The sequence below is a fragment of the Stegostoma tigrinum genome, chromosome 20 (assembly GCF_030684315.1).
Source record: "Stegostoma tigrinum isolate sSteTig4 chromosome 20, sSteTig4.hap1, whole genome shotgun sequence".
In the NCBI taxonomy this organism is placed as follows: domain Eukaryota; kingdom Metazoa; phylum Chordata; class Chondrichthyes; order Orectolobiformes; family Stegostomatidae; genus Stegostoma; species Stegostoma tigrinum.
In genome coordinates this window covers 9196539-9212914 of record NC_081373.1, presented here as the reverse complement: position 1 = coordinate 9212914, position 16376 = coordinate 9196539, and the positions used below count along the sequence as shown (strand labels likewise).

The following is a 16376-nucleotide window of genomic DNA, read 5'->3' as shown; positions in this document are numbered from 1 at the left end:
TCAGCATGACGGGACTACTTATCATCCCAGCCATAGTCATTCGTCCCATTTCATCACTGTCACACATTGTTGTTTGTGGGGACCCTGTCCATGAAATAATTGTTAATGCTCCTCCATCAAAACTCCGGAACCACTTCAGAAATATTTCAGTGGCTTTGCTCACGTCAGGAAAGGTGCCATACAAAAGCCAGTTTTTTATTTCCTTTTCAAATTTTCGCCAAGGCAGAAAGATATTTTGGTCAAAAATTGGAATAAATCCCGAAGCAGTGGAACTACTTTGATTGCCATGTGTGGCAACATTGTAAATGTATTCAAAAAGAATGTGTCAATGTTTTCACTATAAATAGCAGTTTGGCATTGCTTCTCCTGTTATTAAGTGAGATTATGTGGGATTAAATACAGAGACTGAGTTTCGCTGTTGTAATTCCTCATCAGAAACAAACCACATCTATTTTCTGTTGTGACCACCTCCAACTATTTAACAAAACCTTCAGGATTCAAGCAGAGGTATTGCTTAATACATGCATTCACCACACTCTTTCACCGACGTCGTCCTCCTGTGATCGAAGCCTCATCATTGTCCTCCGTACATCTTAAGCATGGATTTAAAGTCGCATTTGAGATTCTTCCAGTTCCCCTTCATTGTCTCATTTTGCACTCCCTCGTGGTTTTTGACGGTGTTTCCTCCGTCAGGGGCACCACTCCCCTTCTCATCTGTCCGAACCGATTCCGAGTTGGACAGATTAATTCCTTCCCCTTTAACCGTCTTCCTAAGAAAGTTGGTCTACTGGCACTAAGGTAACAGATTACAACATCTGACCTGACACGTCCACTCACCCACGTTATTACCGAAGAGGAATTATTAGCATTTGCAAAACCAGCTATTGAGCATTACTCTGGATTGGAATATATTGGAACTAATTATCCAGAAAGTTTGTTCCGGTTACTGCAGATGTTCCTGTGACTGGTTTGGAGTTGTCTTGTCAACCGTTTTCTTTGTTATTGAACTCAGGCTGCAAAATCTGTGAGGCAATTTTGCTTTAAGTAAGTGCTGAACTCGGTTAGCTGAGCGCTTGAGACCATCCATCAGCTTTCATTTGCCCGGTTGTTGTTGTAAATACAGGCTTGGCCCACAGCCAATGGTCATTTTGGTGAGTTAGTCAACCTTTCATAGCGACTGAATTACTATTGTTTTAGACGGAGCACTGTGCTTGACACTTAAATGCAACATCTCCTGTCCCAGGCTGTTAAGTGTTGGATGTTTAGACGGCGCAAGCAGTAGCTTTAGTCTTGTCAAAACATTTACATTAACTACAAGAGATCCCTGGGTAATTTAAAACCCATTTAGATCCCGCATTCTGGTTGCATCAACTCTAAACTGTTCATTGGATATGCCCCTTCCAAGGAATCTAAATCTACTTGGATCTGGAGTCGAGCCAGAGATTGACTCCAAATTTAGCCTTGATGCAAAGTGGTGAGTTTCACACTAATAGCAAAGTTGCAACACGAATACAAGGACTGATAGGAACAAGAAATCTTCATCTGATAGCAGAAGTGTGATTTCCCCAGAAGATTGTGTGGGGAATGTAATACTGTAGCCTGGAAATCGATTTTTAAAAAACATTCTGAGATGCACTTTCAGACCTATTTACCCTTCATTGAAATATACAGGATTATTAACGAGGCAAATGCTAACAGAATGTTTCCCCACATGGGAGAGACTACAACCAGAGGGCATAGCCTCACAATAAAGGGACGCCAATTTAAGACTGAGATGAGAAGGTATTTCTTCTCTCAGAGGGCTGTGAGTCTTTGGAACAACTTGCCACAGAAAGCTGTGGGGCAGGGTCCTTGTACACATTTAAGGCTGAGATAGATGATTGACCAGTAGGGGAATCAGGGCTATGGGGAAAGGGGACAGGGAAGCGAGGAGTATCAGATCAGCCATGATCCCACTGAATAGTACAGCAATCTGAGGGCCGAACGGCCTACTCCTGTTCCTATTTATTATGGTGTTACTTCATGGTCTCATGGTACTTTATTCCGAAGAAGTCCGGGGAGCTCGTACATCGACATAACTTGTATACTTTTTTTTCGTGCATTTCAACTCCGCAGTGCTGCCCTGAAATTTGACCTTAGATCGTACCGTAGATCAGTGAGACACGCAGAGGCTTGGTAGTCGGCACACAGAATGTTACTCCTGAGTGAAGCGGTCACGGCAAACGATATTGGTGAATGCTTAAAGACTTGCATACGATATTTCAGCAGAGGCTTTATTCCATTTCAATACATGTGATAGTTCCTCTCCTAAAACAGCAGACGGATAAATATAATAATCATGCTATGCAATCGCCGATATCAGCCAAAATGATTTCGCAGTTTTTGATAATGTCTTAAGAGTTGATTTAGTTTTTTAATATCAGATTAATTTTGATATATTTAGAAATATTCATGAATTATAAGATTCAGTTTAACTTGCAGTGGAATGAGATATTAAAAGTAATGAGAATGGAGAAAGTGATGATGCAATGGAGTGAATGGAAATAAATTACTTTGTTTCACGGTGATTTATCATATACCAATTACAAACAGCGAAATCAAGCACTAAGTTCACTCTGTTTTCTTCTTAACCAGATGGGACTAATTTTATCATAATCGACCAGCCAATGAGGAAATTGCGAATATTCTTTTTGCAATGGGCAATTCCAAAGAATATAACGGTAACTGAAAACCGCCAATCGTGATAAATGCAACATCTTCTCAAGCCAAATCAACAAGACATTGATTGTAAACATTACAAAACTCATTTGTGCAAATTGGAAATACGTATTTTTCCTGAATAGATATTTTCTAATCAAACCGCTCAAAGATGTTATCACACGCTTCTGGAGCAAATGGTCCCAAAGCTCCAGGCTCAGAGATAGGGACACTACCTTTGTGCCACAAGAGCCCTTCATTTTTAGTGATTACTAGATTCGTAAAAATTGAAATAAATCTCTTCTTTTTAACGGCCAGGTCCCATACATTGTCTTGCACCCTGTGTTTAGTGAGAGAGATTTGCCCGAGCCACTCGAAGGTCTAAGAGATTCCAGGAATAGCAATAGAATGCTCAAAACGAAGACTAACTGGAGCTGTGAAGTAGATTACAACAACGTAAAGAAGACTGGGCTGCTAAAATGTCAACAGGAATGAACATTGTCAAATATATATGGAAAATATGCTGGCTGTGTAGGGAATTATTAAGAAACAAACGTTCATTTCTATTGCTCTTTATCCTGTCCTTGGGTGTCTTAATATTGCCCGTAATTACTTTTGAAGTGTGGTCACTACTGTGTAGTCGAAATATATGACGGCCACTGGGTGATGTCCCTTGAGCGAGGGAATGTTGGTCCAGACCCAGAAGAAATACTATTCAAGGTAGCCAGTCTTCAGTTTAACATTTCGTCTGAAAAACCACGTACCAACAATGCAGTGCCGTACTGAAGTCTTAGACTGGATTGTCTACTCAAATCCACAATGAAACTTTGAAGCCCAAGATTCCAAGAAGCCAGAGCACTGTCAAGAGGCCAAGCTCAGATCGCGCTGCGATGAGGCAGGGGTATATCCACAGAGGAGATATTTCCACCTGTCGATTCATTAGGTTCTGGTTCCCGCTGTTTAATTGTTACGCGTGAAAGAGAGGGCATGTTTTAGACCCAAGGGGCAGACCCAATGATAATCAAATCTCTAGAAATAAGGGTCTAGACCCGAAACGTCAGCTTTCCTGCTCCTCTGATGCTGCTTGGTCTGCTGTGTTCATCCAGCTCTACATCTTGTTGTCTCTAGAAATAAGGTGTTCGGTAAAGACTCCTTACCGCTATGCTAGATTCGTCAAAACATGAAGAACACGTTGGAGAACACAACAAATCAAATACACTTTTCAATCCTAATTTCCTTGCTGATTTAATGCAATTTCTAGAAAATAAAAGTTGTGTTGTGCATAAGAAAATTTCCAAACCAACTTAGACAAATCAAATTGTGGTACAGACAAGCGTTTCTGTTGAGTGCAATCCGTGTCCCCAGTTCATATGAAGTGCGAAGTGTAAATGTTCTGCTCAAATTTCCGCTCACTTATTCCCACACCACCGAGTATAAACCTTCCCCATGACACAACCCATTGGGACAGCCTTTTAGAACTATTTTTTGCTTTGTCAATAACAAATAGCAAATATTAGTTGATGCGCTTAAACGTGCTAATATGGTGCAGTTCCATTGATACAGGTGAAAACGAGTTTATCATGCATCTCCAATTCCAACTATCTCTGAAGCCTTCCTGCTCCTCTGATGCTGCTTGGCCTGCTGTGTTCATCCAGCTCTACACCTTATCTCAGATTCTCCAGCATCTGCAGCTCCTACTATATAAAAATACGTAAGTATTTTTAAGTGGAGTATGTAATTCACTGGTTGTGAGTGAACTGGTTTTAAGAAACTGATAAAAAGAGAAGTTGTTGGAAAGTCTCAACAAGTCTGACAGCATCTGTAGAATGGCAAAGTTAAAGTTTCGAGTCCAAAATGACTCTTCTTCCCAACAGGGAATTATATCCCCCTCGAAATATTAACTCGGTTTCTCTCTTCACTGGTGCTGTCAGACTTGTTTAGTTTCTCCGGCACTTTCTGTTTTTCAGACTGGCGTAGTCTAAAATTTCGAGCCAGGCCGTTCAGGAGAGATGTTAGGAAGCACTTCTACATACAAAGGATCGAGGTTTGGAACTCTCATTCAGGGGTGAAAAAAGATGTTGGATCAGTTGTTAATTTTAAATCTGAGCAAGCTGTTTTTGTTTAAGTACCGGCCAATCGCAGGTGCGTTGAGTTAGATCACAGATCAGCCACAATTTCACTGAATGGCGGAACAGGTCTGAGGGGCTGAATGGCCTACTCCTGATCCTGTTATTTACTATCTCTAGCATCCGGCGAATTTTGCTTTCATTTGCAAATACAGTTGCTGTTTACTCAGGTGTAAGCGTCAGTTTCTTAGCCGTTGTTCAAAAAGTAGACATTTAAAAACCTTTATATCATCCTAACAAAAAAGATCACTCCCAAGGCCAGCAGCCAGGCTGCAACTAAAGGAAACTCGTCATGGGGATTAATTTGACTTGTGCCTATGGTCAGTTTTGTGGGTGGGCCTAGCTTCCAAACAGAAACGCCTGTGTGAACTCGTGCAAAAAAAAATCTTCGGCACTGGCATGGTCTAGTTATGTACAAACCTTACTGGGAATGCCCGTATATGGTAAAGTTACATACAAACTACACTGGGTAGCCCAGTCCGTGGTCTGTCCAGTTAAATACGAACTGCTCTGGGAATGCCAGTCCATGGTCTAGTTATATATAAACCTCACTAGAAATGCCAGTAAATCGACTAGTTACATACTAACTGCTCTGGGAATGCCAGTCCATGGTCTAGTTACATACAAACCTCACTGTGAATGCCAGTAAATGGGCTAGTTACATACTAACTGCTCTGGGAATCCCAGTCCATTGTCTAGTTACATACAAACCGCTCTGGGAATGCCAGCATATTCATCGTCAATGTCACCGTCGGCTGTCACTCAGTTTGAAGTTGTCATCTACTGACAATGACGGTTTTCCGTTGGGGTCCTCCTATGACGGAAGAGGCTGATTCTCCCACTCACACAGATCTTTGGGCGTACGAGACAGAGTGTCCTGCAACATAGTGAAATTTAGCGGAACCTGCGCCATCGTACAGCGAGGAGCTCTTCTCCTTTAACGACAAGAAGGAAAAAACAGCAGAAGCTGGAATCCAAGGCAGTCAAACAGGAGGCTGGAAGAACACAGCAGGCCAGGCAGCATCTGGAGTAAAGGAGAAGTCAACATTTTGGGTATTACCCTTCCTCAGGACTGAATGTGGGGGTAGGGGAAGATGCAGATTTAGTGGGGGGGGGGGGGGAGCGGAATGCTGGTGATAGGTGGACACTGTTGGTAGATACGACCTGGTTGGTCAATGGGACGGAGGAATCCAGTTGGGATTCATCTCTCCCACCGACCAACCAGGTTGAACCTACTGCTGGTGTCCACCTATGACTGCCATTCCGCCTCCCTGCTCTTCTTCCTCCCCCTGTTAACTGCAACTTCCCCTAGCCCCACATCCAGTCCTGAAGAAGGGTGCTTTATTACAAATGACAATTTTTCTGATGTTTTGATAAATTGTGGGCCAATAGACTTTAATCGAAACATTATTATTTGTGGCAGTGCATCACAGGAAGGAGCAATTGCATTTATAAAGCTCCTTGTGTTATCTTAGTACACTCTGCAATGCTTTCCAACTGAAAAAAAAGGACTTGAGACGTAACCACTGTTGTAATAATGGAAACACAGCGGCCAATTTGAACATAGCGATAATAAAAGCAAACTGAATGAGATCCGAACAACAAAAAAGTGGCAGAGATTCTCGGTAGGTCTGGCGGAATCTGCGGAGTGAAAACCAGAGTTAACGTATGCACTCAGTTTGAGTAATCTGTAACCGTGCTCTCTCTAACAAGTATACTTCATATTGTGCAGAGATAATAGAAACTGCAGATGCTGGAGAATCTGAGATAACAAGGTGTGGAGCTGGATGAACACGGCAGGCCAAGCAGCATCAGAGGAGCGGGAAAACTGACGTTTCGGGCCTAGACCCTTCTTCAGGATTCTGCTTCTTCCATTTCTGATGAAGGGTCTAGGCCCGAAACATCAGCTTTCCTGCTCCTCTGATGCTGCTTGGCCTGCTGTGTTCATCCAGCTCCACACCTTGTTATCTCAGATTCTCCGGCATTTGCAGCTTCTACTATCTCTGAAACAATTTTAACCCCACTGCGAAGCCTCTTCTAAGCATGCCTACCCTGAAGAAGTTACCCTTCACAGTGAGGTTTGTATGTAACTAGACCATGGATATGTTTTGTATGGCCCACGTGCATACATTTACGAATATCACATTCTCGATGGTCATGCCCTAGGGACGCAACTTACTCATTTTGCAACATTTAACGACATTTTAATGGGTGCCTGAAACATTTGATTTTCATTAAGCAGCAGATATATCCAAAACTATTCTTCTGTTTCAGTAGAGTAGCGAAGGCGAACATTGCAACAAAACTTGAAAGAATTATTTTAAACTTTCATGGGTTTCACTAATGCAAAACCGTAACGACCTGGAAATGCTCAAATCAATCGAGAAAGTTTAGGTTTCTCGATCTGTAACGTGTTTCCCTCAATGAGATATTGGGAGGTCTTGAGCTGTCGGTAGCTGATATTGATGGATCTTTTTAACAGGTTATTAATTGATATGTTTTTATTTATTAGTATTAATTCGAGCACCAGGAGGTGGTACCTTTAAAACATCGCGTTTCAATTCTACAGTCTCTATCAAACTGAGCGCTTACAGGATCTCGAAATATCGAGATACATATTGAGCATTACACGGTTTAATCACCAGTGATTGTGCCATCTCAAGCAGTGCCAAGCCTTCGATGAACTTGTCGCCACCCTCATCGTTTAAAGCTTACTGACCCTAGTAGTGAATGGGTTTGAAGTGTATGACTGAATCCTCAGCCTTGCATTTGGATAGTACCCAGTTGCCTTTTCTCACTGTCCCCACAATTTGGTGTGACTTGAGAGTCAACTAATTGAACTGAATCTTTTCATTGGCAGTCGACAGCGAGGCTCAAATTCAAACCGAAGTTAGCCTCTGAACATGTCGAAGCAACATGGTCGTTCTCGACGCTGAGCCCGTTGGGAAAGCTTTCGGGTCCCGCGATGGGCAGAGCATAGGCTCGAAGAATGAGACTCGTTGAACCCAAAGAGCTGCCGTTCACAAAGTCGTTCTTGTGCAGCACCTGTTGAGACTTCCACACGCCAGGAGGAGGTTGGAAGCTTAAAGCTGTGCGGTAGAAATGCGCCTTACGAAGATTTCTGAGGAAGGTGCGAGATGCCAAAATAATAACCCTAAAAATTCAGACAAATTTCATTTTCACACCCAACGCTTTGAAACATGATTTGCATTGAATTACAGACTGTAATACAATTAAGATTGTTGCTATTTTCCCTGGAGAGTCGGAGGCTGAGGAGCAATCTTATAGAGGCTTACAAAAGCATGAGGGGCGTAGATAGAGTGAATAGTAAAGGATTTTTTTTCCCCCAGGGTATGGCAGTCCAAGGGTAGAGGACATAGGTTTAAGGTGCGAGGGAAAAGATTGAAAAGGGACCTATGGGGCAACTGTTTCAGGCAGAAGGTGGTGCGTGTGTGGCATGAGCTGCCAGAGGAAGCGGAGGAGGCTGGTGCAATTACAACATTTAAAAGGCATCTGGATGGGTATATAAATAGGACGAGTTTGGAGGGATGTGGGCCAAATGCTGGCAAATGGGACCAGATTAATTTGGGATATCTGGTCGGCATGGACAAGTTGGACAGAGGGTCTGTTTACGTCCTATGCAGCTCTGTGACTCTCTGTACCTGCAGTCAATTCTGGGGTTCCCCGTTACAACACTGTGAGTACAGCTACCTGTGAAGAACTGCGGCGCCTCAGCAAGGCAGCTCAACTCCTCTTTCTGAAGGGCAGTTCAGGATGTGAGCGATAAATGCTGGGCGACCCAGTGGCGCCCACACCCCGTAAATAATCAATCGTATCTTTAGAAGCCGGGTATTAGAGCGGGATGAGTTTTAGCCTCAAGACAGATTACTTTCCATTAAATTGGAAGAATATCGCCACGCCATTCATCATTGGGACAAAAGAAAGAACTGCGGATGCTGAAGATCTGAAACCAAAACAGAAATTGCTGGAGAAACTCCGCATTTGTGGAGAGAGAAAAAGAATCCGCGTCTTGAGCCCAGAAAGGTCACAGGACCCGGGATGTTAACGCCGCTTCCTCTCCTCCGATATTGGCAGAGCTGCTGAGTTTCAGCAGCAATATCTGTTCAGTAATGGCATCAGTGAACTTTAAAATGTCAATTCATTTAAATATTTTTATGCAGGTCAAACTTGACTTTTCACCAAACACACTATCTTTGGACAGCAGTCAACCGAACAGCGAAATAGATATAAAAACCGAAAGAACTGCGGATGCTGTAAATCAGGAAAATTGCTGGAAAAGCTCAGCAGGTCTGGCAACATCTGTGGAGAGAAAGCAGAGTTAACGCTTCGGGTTAAGTGACCCTTCCTCGGAACCTTCCTTAGATATCCCTGGTATATTGATAGCTTGGTCATTGGCCAATTATTGGCCGCGTTCGTCAATGAATGGATTTGTCTCTCGCCTTCCCGGGGCTCAGACACAGGTCATTTCGACCAGCTGTTCTCAGGTAACCAATAGCTGAATGTAGGTTTTAACATAAACCTGACCCTGACCTCTGCCGAATGGTTTTATCTTCACTGCTGAGAGAATAAACGCGCTGAGTCAGCCTGAGTTTTAATTGAGCGCTCATCCGCGTTACATTTATCCTCCATGTTCACAGATCTGCCGTGGGCCCCATTTTTCTCCTGGGATTTGGATGAGAGTCTAATAAAGTTCACACAGTATACTCACACGTTTTCACCCACACACTCTTCTCCCACCACCCAAAGCTCACAATCCCGCGGACGCTGCTTAAAACGCTTTCATTTTCTGCGTTTCTTTTTTTTCCGATTCCTTTCACTCATTCCTCGTTCTATTTCTGGGAAGATGTAACCTGTTTGTTTATAGACATGAACAGATTCAGTGAACAATGGGATCAGTCATAAATGTTATCGATTAGCGGGTTCCAGCTTGTGCACAAGTAGAAACAGGTAACTAAACTGATCTGGACTCGCGAGTCTGGTCAAAGCTGTACATATTCCCATTCGATTCCATGGATCAATTTAGCCGATTTATGTTTAATATCAGAACTTAATGTGTTGTATATTCGTACACGTGCACGTACTTGGTTAAAAATAATTTTCATAAGATTTCCAGTTATAATACAAAGTAAATGTGTGCCCGAGTCTGTAGTTTTACGTAAAAGTGAATTATCTGAGAACGTATGGAAGCCAGGATGCATTCTAAATTCCTGCGTGTTTATATATGCATTGATTTAATTGACAAATGTTAAAACAGAAGCTAAGGACAGCAAACTTGCATGCAATAACTCGTTTCTAAAGAATTACTGTGTCATGAAGACCCGTCAAAGTTCCCTGACTCTAATGCCTGCATTTATGCAGCGTCCTTTCTTATGTGCTAATGAGTCAAAACGGTTCGCACATTCGTTCTTCACTGGGACGTCGAGACTCGGATGTCTGGGGGAAAAGATGGGTTCTCTGGGTTGAAATAATTTCCAGATCGTGTTACAGCGCACGAGAAGACGGTACAATTCACTACTGGATGTTGAGGTGATTGAGTGAGTCTGGAATTGTGTGTGTGCAATGCAACATAGATCGAATCCACCCATATGTCACACGGGTTTACCCACATATCTCACAAACACGCCGCAATTTATTTCCTCATATACACACGTACTCAGAATCAGAGCTCTCTCACACGTCCAACCGTACACATATTGCACACAAATAAAACATTCATTCACGGAAAACATTCGTAAATGGACGAGCTGCTAGTGTGCTTCGTTAAAACAATTGCATAATTCCTTAGACCCATTTCAGAGGGCAGCTAAGAATCAACCACGTTGCTGTGGGCCTGGAGTCACTTACAGGCCAGACCAGGTAACGGCAGATTTCCTTCCCTGAAGCACATTATTCGAGTTTCTGCATTCCAGTGGGGAATAAATGTGGGAATAGATTTGAAGCATTTCAAAACGAGAATAGGTGCCACATAGGTATGAACTTCAGCGAAATTTGATGGGACTTCATTGCAGAACAAACCTCGAGAAACTCGGGGTTTTATGACAATCCAGTAGTTTCTCTGTCACCATTGTCATACTAACTATTTTTGTTCCAATTTAAATTGCCCAGCTATCATGGTGATGCTTGAATTCGTGCATCCAACGCCTTCTCCTGAACTCTAACAGATTGTTAGACCAATGACAGAACCCCATGATACCATTACTTCACGCATACTTTCCCCCAACCCCATCCCCATATCATACTAATATCCAAGTATGTCTTATAGAAAGTGTACAGAAGAGTGTCTTCGGACCACCGAGTCTGTACTATCAAAAATGAACTACAGCCTGTACTTGTCCCGCTTTCCCACACTGGGCCCATAGTTATGACAGTATGACAATTCAAGTGCTCATCCGAGTCCTTTTTTCAAACGTTTTGAGTCCTCTCATCTCAACTACCCTCCCAGGCAGTGCATTCCAGACCCCCACCAACATCTGGGCGAAAAGCTTTTACAGATACGCAGATACCGACAATCTAACGTCCAACATTGAGATTAACACTTTCTTGGGGCTACGGTATTATAACAGCTTTAGAGAAACCTACATCATGTTATCAGAGATAATGGGAACTGCAGATGCTGGAGAATCCAAGATAACAAAGTGTGAAGCTGGATGAACACAGCAGGCCAAGCAGCATCTTAGGAGCACAAAAGCTGACGTTTCGGGCCTCGACCCTCCAGCAAAGAGCTCTCTGATGAAGGGTCTAGGCCTGAAACGTCAGCTTTTGTGCTCCTGAGATGCTGCTTGGCCTGCTGTGTTCATCCAACTTCACACTTTGTTATCTACATCATGTTATAACTATTTTTCCCCCTGTGGAAGATATGCTTTTAATCTCGTCGGCAGTTCTCTTTTCTGAGCCACCTTGGGAAGCGATTATTAATAATTACATGAGCCGCACAGTCTCTCTTACTGTATGGTTCAAATCATGAATGATCTGTTATTGTAAATCTGATATAATTACCAAAGATCACACTGGAAGTGCTAGGGGCTGGTACAATTATAACATTTGAAAGGCAACTCGACGGGCATATGAATAGGAAGTGTTTAGTGGGATATTGGCCAAATGCTGGCAAATAGGACTAGATTAAGTTAGGATATCTGGTCAGCGTGGATGAGTTGGGCACAAAGTTCTGTTTTCAAGCTGTACAGCTCTATTACTCTGTGACTCTAATATTCTGATAAATGATCATCGAGGCTTTGAGGTTCACTCAATTTCCCTGTCTCTTCAAAGAGCTGGAAGATCGGCTGAGAGTTTCTGCTATTGCACCAATAATGATTCCCTCTACCATTTTTCGACATATGTTAAATGAAACTGGAAGAAAAGACACAACATATCTTATGAAAACAAATGCCTATGAATGTTTGGTAATTAATTACGCAGTAAGCATACACCCCGATGATCAAAACTAAACAGATTCCACGTTTTTCAAAGGATTTCCGTGTTAAAACTCGACTGTGTGTAACTTTACCTCTAAGTATTGGATGTGGATCAACTACAATATCCTAATGTAAAATGGATCTGGTGATGGATAAACAGGTGGCCACGAACGGATAAGTACAGACAAGTCGACAAAAAAACTACAGACGGACAGATAGCGATTAACAAAAAAAGGGACTTGCTTTAGGAAATCAATTCTGGTGATTAGAAAAGACTTGAGAGTGGGGCAAATAAAAACAAAAAAACTACGAATGCTGAAAATCTGAAGCTAACACAGAAAAGTTTAAGAAAACTCAAGTGATCTGGGATCATCTGTGCAGAGAGAAAGACAGAGAGAAACAAAGTTAATGTTTCGACTCTTTTTCAGAATGAAAATGTGGCGTTTCTCGTCTCGCCAGAAATTGGCTAACGTCTGATTCTGTTAAACTTATAGCCCTCTAATTTCTGAGTGGATCCGATTATTTCAGTATAAATATCCAGTTATTTATAACCCACTGGTGGATTTTAGAGCCCCAAAACTGTGGGGTTCGTTCAGATGGGCGGGGTAATTTGTATTAATCATTGATACACGAAGCCATAAGGAATTCCATTTCTTTGATGTAGTGCCGTGATTAAACAAACCAGGAAACTTAAATAAAAACCTAAAGAGCTGTGGATGCTGTAAATCAGGAACAAAAACAGAGTTGCTGGAAAAGCTCAACAGGTCTGGCAGCATCTGTGGAGGAGCAAACAGAGCTAACGCTTTGGGTCCAGTGACTCTTCTTCAGAACTGAGGAAGGGTCACCGGACCCGAAACGTTAAACCAGTGTACTTATTCGGTGATCGTCTTCACCGAATTGGCAGCTCTGAATCAAGCCTTTTCACTTCCCAACTCTGAATATCAGATAAAGAGTACCAGAAGTGGTATCATTTTTATTTAATCTTATGCAACTGCCTACGTTCTTTTTGAGCTGCGCGGAAAATATACATTGAATGCGCATTCTCTTTTCAAAAATACTATTTTAAAAAAATAAAACGGAGCCAGGACGACAACGGAATACAGTCTGCTCGATATTCGCGGGAAGAAAACAGCACTGTTTTCTCCAAGGCAGCTGGAGCTGGTCCGGGCAACGTGCAGCAATCAACCCGTCAGTGTATCAGCTATTTAGATCAGATGAGCACGAGCTTAAATTCAACCTTCTGTTCCCTTCGGTACAGCCTGCCTTATTTAACAAATAAAACGATACATCAGTCCTGTGTCGGGGTTCGGCTCCGGAGTGTGACTGCGCCTTGAATGAAACCCTTGTAAAGATTTCTTTAAAAAAAAACTAACCGATTGAAGTAGCATTGGTTAATAAGCGCAGCGATTTTCTACAAAACTTCCTCTCCGTCAGTTTCGAACTAAGGGTCGATAAGGATGGTCGCTTCCCAATCTTACCCGATCCTTCCTAAAACTCCAGCCTCTCCTGCCTGTTTTGTACAAGAAAAAGTTTGATCTGTCCATTTGACAGAAACGCAAAATTGTTAACTTCACACCTTCCCCGATTCTAACCCCATCTCCTTTCTCCAAACCACCAAGTTCTCCTTTGCACATCCTACAGTGCGCATACTTTGTTGTCCCTTAAACCACCACGAATTGCTGCTGACGTGATTTTTTAAAAATTATTTATAGATTTTGCGCGAAGTTTTTTTTCGATTGTGTGTCCTGTTTCACAATGGGAACCCAGCCCTGTTTTTCTCAATCGCCAAGAACAAAACCAGCTGCCCTTGTTTATTCAACAGCTCATTTAATTTCGAAAGAGTGGGCGGACATTCAACAGCAGAAAGCAAGTTTTGGACGCTGCGTGTTCACACACACAGGGGCAGCAGGAAATTACATTAACAGGAACAATCTATGGGGATATTTCTCCAAAGTTTTATGGTCAGTCAATAAGATAATGATTTGCCCATCTACAACTCGGTATTGTGAAGTGGTGACTGAGCATAATAAGGATGCGTTCATTGCAATTAAGCCATTGCTCGACTGACCTACGTGATGGTTATTGTCAATGAAGCATCGGCCATAACATGGCTAGGGGGTTTTGGTTTAAAGAAAATCCAGTTTGCTGTCTGAAATTCTGTAGAGAATGTCTGGAACTAGAGGTGACCCCAGTGCCAACTCAAAAAACCCCAAAGAACTGTGGATGCTGGAAATCAGAAACAAAAACAGAAGTTTCTGGGGGGGGGGTCTCAGCATCTGTGGCGAGAGAAACAGAATTAGCGTTCAATCCGTTTACCTCTACCTGACTGATTCTTAAATGCTCCCTGAAATCCTCTCAACGTGCTATAAAATGATTCAGGGAGTGGGTCTACCATCATCTCTCTCCGACAATTAGACGTGTGCAATAAACTCTAAATTGTACCCATTTTTCATGGCTGAAGTAAATGGAGGCACTGTCTAACAAAATATGCTCAAATACCCTCCCCCTTTTAACTGGACTGGCCAAGGCGTTAAATTAATTTCAGTCGACTATTAATAAATTAATGTGTCTAGATTGATATATTACTTTTGTTAGCACACCACCCAACAACAACAAGGAAAACGAATTAGCGACATCTCTTACTAGAAATCACGTTGAACTATTAGTTTGAGCTGTTGCTCCACGTCTGGGAGCTTTCTTTTCCTTATAGCGATTGCAATCTAAAATTGTTTCATGTGGTTGTCTCAGACAGTATGCAATCCAGCAAATGATTCTGAAGTGCGAGTCGCGCAAAACGTGGCGCGGAATATTGTTGACTGTAATTCGAGCAAACATAGTACTCATGGTACAAGAGTTTAGCCGCAAGGAGACGCCTAGGGCAGATATAAATTGCAAATATTAGGAAACCTGTTTTTGTTTTAATTCTATTTACAAACTGGAGGCACTTCATTCACAACCGTTTTACATAAAGCCATGTCAGGGCTGTTGGAGTACAAGATGCAATGCTTACGAGATCCCTCGCCCAATATATCAAGAATATGGGATGATGGGCAATGTGGAGCTGGAGGAACACAGCAGGCCAGGCAGCATCAGAGGAGCAGGAAAGCTGACATTCCGGGTCAGGACTCTGCTTCAATAAATTCTAAAGAAGGGTCCTGAACTGAAACGTCAACTTTCCTGCTCTTCTAATGCTGCTTGGCCTGCTGTGTTCTTCCAGCTCCACACTGTTGTCTTCGACTCCAGCATCTGCAGTTCTTACTGTCTCCATGGCATGATGCCGTTGTGTCTTTACCTTTCAGCCAAGAGACCTGGGTTTAAATCCTATTTGTTCCAGGACTGAACAGGTCGATTAGAAAATAGCTATAAAGCGTGCGGTGATGTTGGGCTCTCCATGTGCTCCTTTAATCTCCATGTGCCCATGCGGTAGCAGACTGGTAATGGCACTGTTCTAGTAACCAAGAGCCCAGGCTGATGTTCTGGTGACGTTGGTTCAAATCTCACTGTGATGGTTTTAAATTGAGAAGCTAGTTTGATGATGGCCATATGCCATTGGTTCAGGTGCGCCCTCCAGGGAAGGGAATCTGCCCACATGTGATTTCAGACCCACAGCAAAGGTTGATCCTTAAAAATTGGCGGTAGAGAATAAAATAGGGAATTGGGGCGGATGAATCCCTCACCTTTGGTGGCCCATATTACCCCTAACGAGCTTCGCATGTAAATTAATCACTTAGAAGACACAGCTGATTTATTGGTGGTGGATGATAAATTAAAATAAAAAAAAACACGCGTGATTTGATGATGGGAAAAAGGAGCATCCAACTGCAAGAAAGAGCGCTTCTGGGCAGGACGGTGGCTCAGTGGTTAGCACTGCAGCCTCACAGCGCCAGGAACCCGGGTTCAATTCCGGGCTCGGATAACTGTGTGGAGTTTGCACATCCTCCCCGTGCCTGCGTGGGTTTCCTCCCACAGCCCAAAGATGTGCTGACTAGGTGGATGGGCCATGCTAAATTGCCGGTAGTGTTTAGGGGTGTGTGGGTTATAAGGTGATGGGTCTAGATGGGATGTTCCAAGGGACGGTGTGGACTTGTTGGGCTGAAGGGCCTGCTTAATGCTTAATAGG

At 42.8% G+C, this 16376-nt stretch overlaps 1 long non-coding RNA gene across 2 annotated transcripts in view; it reads left to right on the top strand.

Moving 5' to 3' along the window:
• LOC132210780 (uncharacterized) overlaps positions 1-2746 on the top strand; it is a 90870-nt gene extending 88124 nt beyond the window's left edge. For both annotated transcript variants that reach the window (XR_009446959.1, XR_009446961.1), the window contains one exon: positions 2635-2746. This is a non-coding gene — a long non-coding RNA (uncharacterized LOC132210780). The remainder of the gene's footprint in view (positions 1-2634) is intronic.
• Positions 2747-16376: the final 13630 nt, after the last annotated feature.